Raw genomic sequence first — 12,591 nt, 5'->3', positions numbered from 1 at the left:
CCTTGTTACTAGTTAGTGTCTTCTCTTTTTGCTTGTATTTTGTTGCAGAGATTAAATGAAGTGAGTGGATTATTGATCCAAATTTTAGATGAAGTGCAAGTTTGCATTTCATTTCTCAATCATCTTTAGGTAGAAGTAGTATTACTGTTCTCAGGTACATTAGTAACAGCTAGATAGAAACAAAGGAAAAAGAAGAGCAATGTCCTTCTTTACTCCTTGATCTGGTTCTTTGATTCAGATTTTTATTAGTCCTACAACTAATTTTCATGTATTTTTATGGTGATAATCAGAAATATGGAATCCAAAAACATATGGTGTAGTCAAATGAAAGAAATAGTGATTTATTTATTTTTTATTACAAGTTTAGTCAACTAACACATTCTAACAGCAAATCCCAAAGGAAGCCCAGTCCAACAAGAGCATGATATGTAGACCTGAAGTTACCAACAAAAAGCATTACTGGGTGATCATGAGCTGCTGATTTTTAATAGCAGAATTAGTTACTTTAACCAAGAACTGACTGTAGATTGTTTACATTGTCTGCTGTCATAGTAGGTTTCTTAATATTCACAGTTCAGTGAGCTCTAAATCTGAATAGAACCCCACTGAAATAAAAGTAAGATATTGTGCTGTGAATTAAATTATATCAATTATTACTAAGTATTAATGCTGTCACTTCTGAAATAAATTTTGCTTGGCCAGTAATTATGCTCTGTGAAATTATCATGACACGTTAGCTGTTGGTGGTGTGTGTCAAATTGTATAGGCAAAACTAATAACTGAATCTCAGCAGCACTGCACACAGCTGCCTAGTTATCCTTTACTCTTGGTTCTCTGTGCATGTATGCTGTTTCCTTCTTTGTACCATTACCTGTAATAGCATCTTAGACAAAACTGTTCTGAGTTTTAGGCTTGATACAAAGTCTATAGTGGATCCCAAGCAACCTGATGTGATGTTGAAGCTAGGCTTTGGGCTGGGAGTTGGACTAGGTGACCTCCACTGGTCCCTTCCAACTTAAATTATTCTGCAGTTCCATGGATGAGAGGGTCTGTTGATTAACCTGTGCTTAATCAGGTCTGGTTTCCCAGCTCACAGAGAGGTCAAGCTGAACTTTAGAGTTGCTATTGAAGCAATTTTACCTTTAAAGAAGGAAAAGGCTAGCTTCAGAGAGTAGAATTTGATTCAAATTTGATTTCCTCCAGATATCATGTGAAGACAGTGGCCATAGCCAGTTCATGTGAGCATGGTATTTAAAGGCACAGCCTGGAAAGATATTGGGGTGGAAGTAAAAGAGGAAATTAAATTAAAAGGAATACAGAATGTTTCTCTTTAGGCTTACTTTACAGCACTTGAAATTGGGAAAGAAAAAGAAAAATAACAACATTTTAAACATATTATTTTCAGTGTTACTACAGCTGTCAGAAGTTGTCACTGCCAAATTTTGCCTGGACATAATCATTTAAAAATTACTGTTAGCTAGAACTCAGCATATCTGTGTAAACTTACATACACACAAACACATGAATTCTGGATTAGGCGGCGGCAAACTTCACTATTTCTGGATTTTCCTGGATGTGTTTAAGCAAACAACAAAGCTTAGGGTTATGAAGCAAGTAGGGGACTAATAATTGTGTGAATGATTTCATTAAAAATCCATGCATACACATGCCCATGCATTACAATAGTCAAATATGACTGAAACAAGTGATATTAAAACTATGGAAGTATTCTGCAATAATTTCTGTAGCTGTACAGGACGAGGGTCTAATAAAAGGATTAAGAACTTCAAGTCAAGCATTTGGCAAATTTCTGTATTTTAAGACCATCTAGTAAGAGGACACACAGAAATATTTTTGGGGTTCAAGGCAAAAATCTATGTGGAGCTCTCCAAGGTTCTCTGGTTCAGACAAGTTATTCCTTGACCAGCCTCTGGGACCACAGATATTTGTTAAAACACACACACACATCCCCATTGGCAACAAAATCTGGACCAACCAACGAACCACACAAAAAATCCAAACCATACAACACCTAAATTAACTTGGTATTATATGGTTTCTGTGCATTGTACCCCCCGGTTTTGTAATAGGATGGGGGGGAAAAGGGGAGGATGGGGAGAATAAACCTTGTATGATAAAAAAGCCAGGAGCTGGTATAATTGAAATCTTGGCAGTATAGTCAAAGATGTACTATTCCATATCTATTTATTGTGGAGAAATTATACTACTGTAGAAAAGATATTCTCAGCAATAATATAGTTAAAACCATTATACTCACACTTCCAAGTATTTGCCCCTTTTTTGTTTTGGCAACTCTTTCATTGCCTCTATGGTGCAAAGTCTTCCTTTAGCAGAAGTAGTGTGTGCTGGGGAAGGGTGGTTATGTTTGCAGCAAATCATCAGTATCCCTAATTCTTGACTAGAAAATGTGATACAGATGATGGGGTTGCTTTTTCCTTATGCTAGGATCTGTTTGTCACTATTTTTGCATGTCTTCTAACATACTTTGACACCTTGCTTTTTCTTTGTTGGCTGCAGTTCTATGTTTTACTTTGATCGGTGTTACTTTTTTTAGATTTTACTATGAATGGTGTTTTTTGTGTGTCAAACTGATTCATTTATTTATAGCAACTTTGTGTTGATATACTACTTATTGAAATAGTAATTGGTGCATCTCAAAAAGCTATAACCCTGTAGTGCACTTGTTACTAATACATTTCCCAGAATAAAAGCACTGCGAGGGACTCATTTAGATGCAGTTGATTCAGTGAAATTCTGTGCGGGTTAGTAACCTAGCCAAGAAGTAAATTTCAGTTCATTTTGCAAAAAACTCTGACATTCCATTTATTTTCTTCCTGAAGTGAACAGATCTACCCATGGTTTTGGATACTGACTGTGTAGGTAGATTTCAGTAACCTCCACAGGCAATTAACTCTTCATCTTTCTTGTAGATAAAATGTCTCAAGTATGGGGACTAGAAATAGCCTTCTCATATTTTGGTGACCTTCTAAGAACTAAAGAATAAAGCTCATTTTTTTCCTAAATGTGGAGCAATTAACATAGAGAAAGAGATAGCTGTGCAGCATTTGTAACCTAGCAAGTAATTCCGAAGCTATTACTTGTTTATTTGATCTTCTCATTTTATGGAAGAGCTTTCTACTACTGAAAGCAAATGGTTAGTATTATTCCCTCGTAGCTTCCTCTACCAGAGAATGGAAACTAAGCAGTCTAGGCTAAGTTTTGCTGAAATCTGATGGAAATGGATTCTGGAAGTACAAATGGATTTGTGTTGCAACATCTGACTTGTTGCTCAGACTACATAAGGCATTAGATCTTGTTACTGTCATTTCTTGAGAAAAATTAGCTGTGAGAAGAAAGCCTAACAAGCAAAGAACTTTCAAGGGCAGCTGAAGTCAATTGTAGCATGACAATGTGTGCAGCCTTTGAGTCCCCTTTGTCCCGGGCCAGTTCCTCTAGAGGCAGCTTCATGAATCCTACCTTGAGTGCAGATGTTGCATAAATATGAATGAGTGAGCTAGCCAAGAAGAGCTTAATGTAAGTACTTTGTTCTGACATCCTTCCGAATTTCTTCTGACTCCTTCTTACTGCCACAAGACGTTTTGTCCCATCAGTACTCAATTCCACTTCCTAATTTGTTAAATGACTACTCCAGCAGTGAAAAGGAACCCACAAAGTCTCTTCATGATGAAATTATTTATTGCTATCAGTTGAAAATTAGCCCACCCATGGATATGTAGAAGACGATAAAAATTAATTCTTCATTTATTGTTGAAAAGTCTGGCAACATTAAACAGGGAGTTATCAAAAAATATTAGAAAAACTGTCTTATGAAAGACAGAATAGTCCCAAACTTGCTGTCTGCTCCCCACTCCACTTTGTAAATTCCATAGTTTACTATTTGACTGTTGATGTTCCCATTTCACTGACCTGTTGCAATCAGATTGGTGTATAAAACTCAGTGACAGTACCAGCTTAATGTATTTTTATGCTAACTTTACTTTGCAGCACCCGTATTCCTCCTCTGCAGAAACAAAACTCTGAAAATGTTTTGCAAGCCAGATAAAAGAACTGTTCCTATTTAAAAATACTCCTGCAGTTGCTTTTTTCCTTGCACTTTGAGGCAGTTCAGCAATCTCACTGAGATTTGTGCTCCTACAACTACTGGGGCAACAAATCACAATGGAGAAGAGGAGAAAATTCAGTATAAGGAGTGAGCTGGGTGTGTGGCTGGGCATGTGAATACTTGAATGTGGTAGTGTTGCTCAGCCTACATGAAGCCATAACCATGCTCTGGGACTGTTATTACACTGGACACTGCAAACGCACCTTTGCTCTTGCAGAATGCTTGAGGCATTTATCTGGCACCTGTGGACTGCTTTGGATCCTCTTATTTGCCTTCTCTATGTACAAAACACCTAAGAATTTTAATGTCACTTTAGGCATAAAATGCCTTCTAAACACTTTGTCCTGAGGCTAATAGTTGTTGGAGCAAGGACAGTCCAATATATGGTCCATATTATATATTCTGTCTCATATCAGTCCATTGAGAAAACCTTTTTTTCTGCCCTTCCTGTTCCAGAGTAGAACTTCATAATTTTTTACATCTGTCTATGAACCCAGTATTGGTCAACAGTTGTGTCTTGGAATGGCTTGGAAATATAATCCTAACTGTGAATTATTCCACCACCAGCCATGTTTGCTGATGTACCAAAAATATTATAGAAATAAGTAAGCTGTACTGGTATAGGCTTTTCCCTTTAAAAGATGTTCCTTTTGTTCACAACAAACATATATGCCTCATCTGTGGCGCTTGTATCATGTTTGGAAACTCTTGATTTACATTGGCTTTCCCCCCTCTCTCTGCTTATTCTACTTCTACATCAAAAGTCTGTTTAACAATGCTATCCATGATCATTTATGTTAGTAAACAAATTGCACCTATCATTAATATGTGCACTACTTTGTCATAACAGCTTCTTACCTGTTGTAGTGCTTCACAAACTCTTAAGAATATGAGAGCCCCAAGCTAACAATCTCACTTAGAGAGAAGTATATAGTTGTAATGGTGTAGGTAGGAGAGTTCGGTACTGCTGCAGAAGAGGCAGTTGTTTTGAAAGATGTATTGGCCTATTTGAGTATCAAAGACAGATTAGAAAAGTGTACTTGTTTACTTGGATTTTTTTTTTTTAAGGACTTTGGCTTCTAATAGTTTCCCTAGAAGTATCCTCTTCCAAAGCTGGTGTTTCAGGGAATGAAGTATGATGAACCACACTGTTAGGTGGAATTAACACTTCTGCATGTGTTTGGACTGACTGAATGTAATTCATGGGAAATGCAGGCTATTTGGATACAACTCATTTGTAGGGTTCACTAAAGCTTCTTAGCACACCGGGCTTTAAATAGAAAAGAAATTGGAATAACTTTACTCAGATCAGAGTTTCTCCAGATTCTGTCTACCATGAAAGTCCATGCCAGGATATTGGATCCCTAAAATCTTCTGCATCATAAAAAACATAAGGATAGTTTGGCTCCATCTCTGTGCTTGGTATTTCTGTTGGAAATTCTGAAGGGAACTTTGATATCTTGATGTCTCTCTTGATACTGCCTAGGTTTTTTGGTGTCTGATGTTGCTGCAGGAGAGGGAGCTGCAGACCATGAGTATATTTTTGTTGTAGTCACCTGTATTGTTATGTAACTTTAATTATGCTATTGTAGCATACCTCTTGTCGCAATGTATGTCTTGGTCCTCCACAAACATAAGCATTTCATGTCAGCACTACAGTGAAATCACTTATCACCTAAAAAGACAGACATTTTGTACATGTTCATATGCATGCAAGTTATTAGAAAAAAGGATCTTGTCAATAAATGCATTGGTTATAGAGGTGTCAGAAAATTCTGTTCTTAGATGTTATAAATATTGGCAAATTATTTGGAAAAGATTGTGGATCCTCATGACTAAAGATGTATGTGGAAGTCAAGAAGTAAAGTTAATTTTAAGGTCTGTTTTAAATGAAATTAACAAAAAGTCATCCCCTGTATTGCTGACCCTTTTGTAAAATACTTTTTTAATTCTTCAGTGCAACATTGTGTGATTATGTGGATCTCTGTTATGGATCAAAATATTCATGAATACCAAAGATTGTTTAGATTATGGTATTTTGGATATCAAAAATAATGATAACTACTTTGGATCACTTATGGCTATTGAATTGTTGACAGCAATAGCTTCTTAGCTGAGGGTGCCTGTGGGGTGTGAACTTAATATATAAGCACTATCTTGGCTCCTCAGCCTCTCTGCAGGTTATTAGCAGAAGGAAGGTACTTTGTGCCTTTCCCCAGACACAAATACATCAGTTGGCCTTGGAATCTCTGAGTTCTAGAAAGCTACAATAGTAAATTTCAGAGACTGAAAATCATAGGGAAAATAAAAATCACAAAGATTGAAAACAAATTTCCCCCCTGTCCACTGTACCCTTGTAGGAGGATTGTTCTCTCCATGCTCTCAGTTCAGAAGCTCATCATGGCTATCTGAGTTACAGTGAACTCTAATCAGTCCCCTCTAAGACTCTAAGAAAAAAGACAGAATTTCTCTCTTCTCTAGGGCCTTTATTTCAACTCCCTGGTTTTTGCAGAAACATCCTGGTCACCACCCATGTGATGTCAGCTATTGTCTCATCTCATCCTCCAGAAGCATCTTTCATCTGCAAATGCTCCCCTACTCCTGAGGAGTAGCAGTCTGCCATAGGGCAAGGTGAGAAGGTGATCTTTTCCCCTGCTCTATCTGGTTAGCACACTGAACATATAATACCCAATAATATGCAGGTAAACAGGTTAGATACATCCTTTGTCACAATTTCAGACACTTCGTCAGTATGCCTCTATATGGACGATGGAGGCTACAGCAAGGAGTGTGTTATTGGTTCAGTCTGTAGTGAGCTGTGGTGGTGGGGCTTGGCATCTTTGAAGAAATTCTCAATGCAACAGCAAAATGTGTTACAGTTTATGCCTGATGTGTCTGTGTCTGCAAGCTGAAGTAATTCTTTTGATGCATCTTCTGAAAAAAAAAAAAAAAAAGTAATGCTGAAAATGTAATATTAAAGGGAATGTATGGAAAAAAAGGTATGCTTACTGGGTGCAGTGCAGTGGTGTTCAGGGAGGCCAGGGCTAGTTCTCAGAGGACCAGAAACAGGTACATCAACAAAGAGCTCTGCTCAAATTAAATAAACCTGGTGAAAAACTCAGTGTGATGTTTATCTGGTCATGCTAGGGGAATTATATGACTTAGCCTTCGTTTTAGCCTAGTAGCTTATTTATTCCTGGTGAAGGCATCCCTGTGTGGTTCTGCATTGTGTTGAGCAGGTATACCATTTACAAAAAAGATCTTTGATAACTGCAGTATTATTTTGACAAAATAGGTACTTATTGACGAAATATTTAGATTTTGCTAAAACTGTATTCCTGATAGAGAAGTGTTTCATTCAGAAAAGTTTGAATGTGTTCTCATTTGTAGCGTTTTGTTTATTAGGTTTGAGGCTTTACAGCTTTTGACCTTCTTTCATGTTGCCTTCTCACCTCTGTTGCTACTGTGGCTCTTAATGGAGTGATTTTTTTGGTAGCATGTCCTGCTGGTTCTGGCTGCATTAGGACGTCATGAGGTTGGTCACTAGAAGTGGCTCAGTAACATGTTACAGTTAGTGCTGAGGTCCCGATGTCCAACATATGCTCATTTCTGTGTGTTTTACTTCAGAGTAGCTCTAGTCTGGCTCCCAAAAGTGAACATCTGTGAGCAGATGAGGTGCGTTAGGTGTGCTCCTGGAGTTTCATTGAAGAGTATGGTAGTTTATGCTCTCCGAGACCCTTTCATGGTGCAAAAGAAATAGCAGTAAGCAGAGGGTATCAGGAGATTTGTTTAATGCACTCTTTACTGCTAGGAACCAGGTTTCAGCTATGGCGTGACAGACTAAGCTATCATAACAGCAGTTGCTCTTTGGATGTATGTTCACTATATGCTCAGACTTGTTCAAGGCCATGCAAAAGAAACAACCATTTCAGAGCTGCCTTTATCTTCTGATTAAGCAAATAGAAGATCAGCCATACCTGTTTATGAAGCACAAATGAATGAATGACATTTATGTCTGAAGCAATAACAAATGCTGGGAGAATGACAGTGCAGTGAGATGATTATCAGTCAACAAGGTCTGGAAGATTACCCAGACCACGGGGTACAAGAAATCTCTTTATCTGTTTTCAGCTTTGATAAATCCAGTGCCAAAACTTCTATTCATCAGACAAGCAAGACAAACAAACAAAAAAAATCTTTTGGATCTAGGCCCAGCAGACAAAAGGAGCAAAATAATTGAAATTAGAATAGGGCTGAGACCAAAGGTTGAGTTCCCATGTGAATTAGGTTTTAGGGAAGAGTACATGTTGAATGCTAAATATAGGCTACATTTAGCTTTGAGTAATTAATACTCAGGCTTTTCTATTCTTGAATTATTTCATGTCTGCTGGTAACATTATGACAAAATTATTCAAAGTATGCTGCAGGAATGGAAAAAAAGACTACTATTTTGATTATAATATTATTTTTGCTGATTCCGGTAAATTTTTTTGGTTGCTTTAATATGAGTAAGAAATGAAATCACAGGGGAATGTACAGACCAAGGTATATGAATCCAAATTTCTTCCTTATTTTGCAACATAAAGGACTTCACACAAGGCAAGTCTTTTGTTGTGTAGCCTACATAAGTCTTAATATATATATATATACACACAGAGAGAGATGAGTGTATATATATTTATATATATGTATATATTATTGCCTTTATAGGTGTTGTGATTTATGTCTGAAACAGATGTTACTTGCTCAGCTTTACTTTTTTTTTCCTGAACATTATCAGTATTAATATTACTGAAGGCTAAATCCCAACAGGTTTTCATATATAAACTAAGGAAACCTTTTTAGTAGTAAACACAGGAAATGCCATTTAAAATGCTCCAAGTAACAACATGAGCATAAGGATAATATGTTTCATAATGTGCAAAACTGCTTTTGATATGTGGCTTTTGGTTTTGATTTCTTATTATTTGGACTTGTTAATTCACTGTTTTTTTTTAACTATATTGAGTAAATTAGATTGTAAGAACCAAGTTTATTTTGATAAGTGACTGCAAACAATAACACGTTTATTTGCTAATGTATTATCATCTATTATCTTAAAAATGAGTGGATGATTTTCATACATCTTAGAGCAGTGAAATAAAGTTTTTCTTCATGTGTCGTACGATACTTATGAAAGCTGACAGCTTTAGCATATTATAAATTATTTATTATAATTTATAATACATTATATATGTTATAAAAATGGGCATGTAATGAGCAGAAGCAGTATTACACTTTTATTCACACTTCATCAGGCTGTTTCATCCACCTTAGCCTCTATGTGAAATATTGTCTCAGAAAATAAGGTACAATAAAGCTTTTGGACATGTTCACTGAAATATTAATTATGGCGCATACCTGCCTACTGGGAATTAGGCTAATTCCATACTGGTATCTGAACAGCTATTTGACTTGTTCTTTGCTTGTTCTGTGATACTTGTACAAAGCATTTTACAGAACATGTAAAAGAAACCATCCAGTTCTGAGGAGCAAAAGATCTTATTTCAGACAGGACTCAGGGTAGGAGGGGAAAAATGAACATACGCATGTGTGTGGGGCAGGGAAAGGAAAGGTCAGGGTTTACAGTGATAATGACATTCAGGTTCATTTAGGTGCATGTCTTGATTTACATTATTTTTCTTTTTATTTAAATGTAACACCAACATCACTCTTCCTTGAACATCCTCTCCTACACCCCAACAGCTTATGAAATAAATATAAAGCAAGTGAAGAGGATTAGTATTTGTAAAACTGATGGAAGAAACAGCTTCTTTTTGGCAAATTGAAATTTGGAATGGTGCATTGAGGCAATACAGGGCTGGCAAAGACAATGAAATATATTGCCCTGGTGGAGAGGAGAAAAGGAGAGATGCCAAGGGGCATTTAAAGCTGTGACAATAAGCAATTGTGGAATTGTGCATGCAGGATGAAAATGTAAATGTGAACAGTAGTATATGTTTGTTTATTTTTGGATACAAAATTAAAAAAGGCTAATGAGATCTAAATTTCAGAATGGCGTTTAGTCCCTTTGAAACGTTTCTCTAGTCTATTTCTAATGCATCAGGTTGAACACTGGAAAAAGTGAGGAAACAGGCCATTATTTATGTTACTGTAATTTAGGCTCACTTGTTCGTAAAAAGCATGGGAGGAAGACACAAAGGAGGAGGCTGGAGGAACGTTCAAATGAGAGCTCAGCCAAGTTGAGCTGTAGGAGTAACACCCTCTTCCTGATGATAGATGACTTGAATGTTGCTGTATGTAGTTTAAGGTTGCTTGGAACTTCCTATTGTAATAAACTGGTTTAAAATTTAAGTTTTGCCAGCTCATATTAGCTCCCTCTAGTGTCACATGTTCTTAGCATACAACACTGAAGGGCTTTTCTTTTGGCTTTTGGGTGTTTTATTAAAGGAAAAAAGAAAAGAGAAAAGGGAGAATCTTGTTTAAGAAAATACCACTATCCCCCCTCCAAACTCAGCAATTAATGGCTTGTTGGTTTTGCCAAAAATTCAGATACTTTTTACTTGGCTTCTGAGATGAATGAAACTTCTGTTGCTCTCTTTAAAAAATGTGAAGTAGGCACATATTTTTTTTCAGAGGCTATTATACCTTTGTATTTCATCTCACCCACTTGTTGTACAAAGCATAAATCTTTTAGTTCTGCAAATGTGTTCAGCTCCACCTCCCCCCCATCAGTATGAGCGAAACAGCCTCTCATGTAGAAGTATTGACTGAGTGTCTTAATGCATTTTGCAAAAATCTTCCTCTCTTGTTACATTGGAAACTGCTGCCACATATAGATATTTTATCTTTGCTCTTATTTCTTTCAGAATCCTTTCTCCATTGCCAATTTTCTGTTGTTTTTTGCCATGATCAGAGAAGCTTACCCTCCACCTTCAGACAACAGTAACTCTTCCCTCAAATCAGCAGTGATAGAGCCCCTCTTTATTCAAACTCAAAATTAAGATGCAGTAGAGGAGAGAGAGCACTTAGATGAATTCCTAAAATGATTTAGTTCTGGATCCAGGGACTCCCTGGAGCCCCCAGTCAGCCTATTGGTGATAGAACAACCCTACAGCGAGCTCTTTGTCCAAATATACTGCGAGGATAGTCTGTGCTCTCTGAATGAGTAGCTAACCAAAGTTATGCTTTATTCTTCTTCCTTGTAATTCACATGCCTTACGTATTTTTATACCATTTATACCATTCAGAGGGCTTTCCCAGATTGCTCATTACAAGAGTTCTGCAATTCTTTGCCTCCCTGTGAGATAATATGATAATATTATCTCCTTTGTAAAAGATGGAGAGAGAAAGCATAAAGACTCCAGTGCTTGAAGTGGCTGGCTTGAAGTGCCTTGTTGGAGTTGTCTAGAGGCTAATTTCTCACAGAGCTTAGTATTTTTTGGCACTTCATTTGTTCAGAGACCACCTCTCTTTAATACCTGTTGCAGTTATCAACATGGTGCTCCGGCAAATCACACCTCTCAATTTGAACATTAAAAAGCAAGAGAAATGTAATTAGTGGCCACATGGGAAAATCTTAATTTAAATGATAGTCCAAGATCACACACCATTTTAGTTTTCTCATATAGTTCAGAAAAAATCCCAGGATGCTTATTCTCTCTCTCCTTCCCTCCCTGTCATTTACTGTCAGATAATAGCAATTAATTCCAATTGCTAATGTCATAAGCTTGCAAATGACAAGGAGGGGTAAACGCATTTATACCTAAATATTTCAGCCTTCCAGCCATTTCTGTCCTAAGGCTTTCTTGTAGGAATTTCTTGAGAGGTGCCTAGATATTATATTAGGCCTGTTGTTTTGTTTTGCAACTTTTGCTATGAACTGTCCTTACCCTTCAGAATTAGAATATTTTAAACAATGCATCTCTAGTCTTTGTATCTGATTTATATTTGCATTTGCAGTTGTGAGGGCCTGAAAACTGCACTTAGAAGGCATGTTGCATAACATCCAATATTAATGTGTGTACATACAGGCTGTTTAAATTTAATCATGATAGTTGTTCATACCTCTAGGCAGGACGCAATATAAACAGCTTAAAATTGTATGGGATGAACAGCTCTGTTTTGTTCTGGCCAAAAAGAAAGCATCTTGGGGATGGACTGTCATCTTGCTGATTAGTAGCTGGCCATGTGTTGACTTCGTCGACACATTTCAGAGAATGGGTGGTTTAATGAAGGATGGAATCAGGGAATAATTCATTCCGTGCCATGAGGTTAACCACAAGCCTCTCAGAAATCACTGTGCTCGCTGCTCCAGCAGATGTGCTGGAACTCTGTGCTGTGACTGGAGCTTTTTCAGCACTCCATTGCCCCCACCCTTCTCCTATTGTAAAGCACGCACCCATCCTGCTGCCAAAACTTTTAATAAGAAATAGATTTGCCTTTGC

The 12,591-nt window shown here is 37.1% G+C and overlaps 1 long non-coding RNA gene across 7 annotated transcripts in view; it reads left to right on the top strand.

Annotated features, from left to right (window-relative positions):
- Window positions 1-12,591, top strand: part of LOC136790683 (uncharacterized) — a 387,684-nt gene that overhangs the window by 238,516 nt on the left and 136,577 nt on the right. The window lies entirely within an intron of this gene.

Source organism: Anser cygnoides, chromosome 4 (assembly GCF_040182565.1).
Source record: "Anser cygnoides isolate HZ-2024a breed goose chromosome 4, Taihu_goose_T2T_genome, whole genome shotgun sequence".
Classification (NCBI taxonomy): domain Eukaryota; kingdom Metazoa; phylum Chordata; class Aves; order Anseriformes; family Anatidae; genus Anser; species Anser cygnoides.
This window is presented reverse-complemented; position numbering and strand designations above follow the sequence as displayed.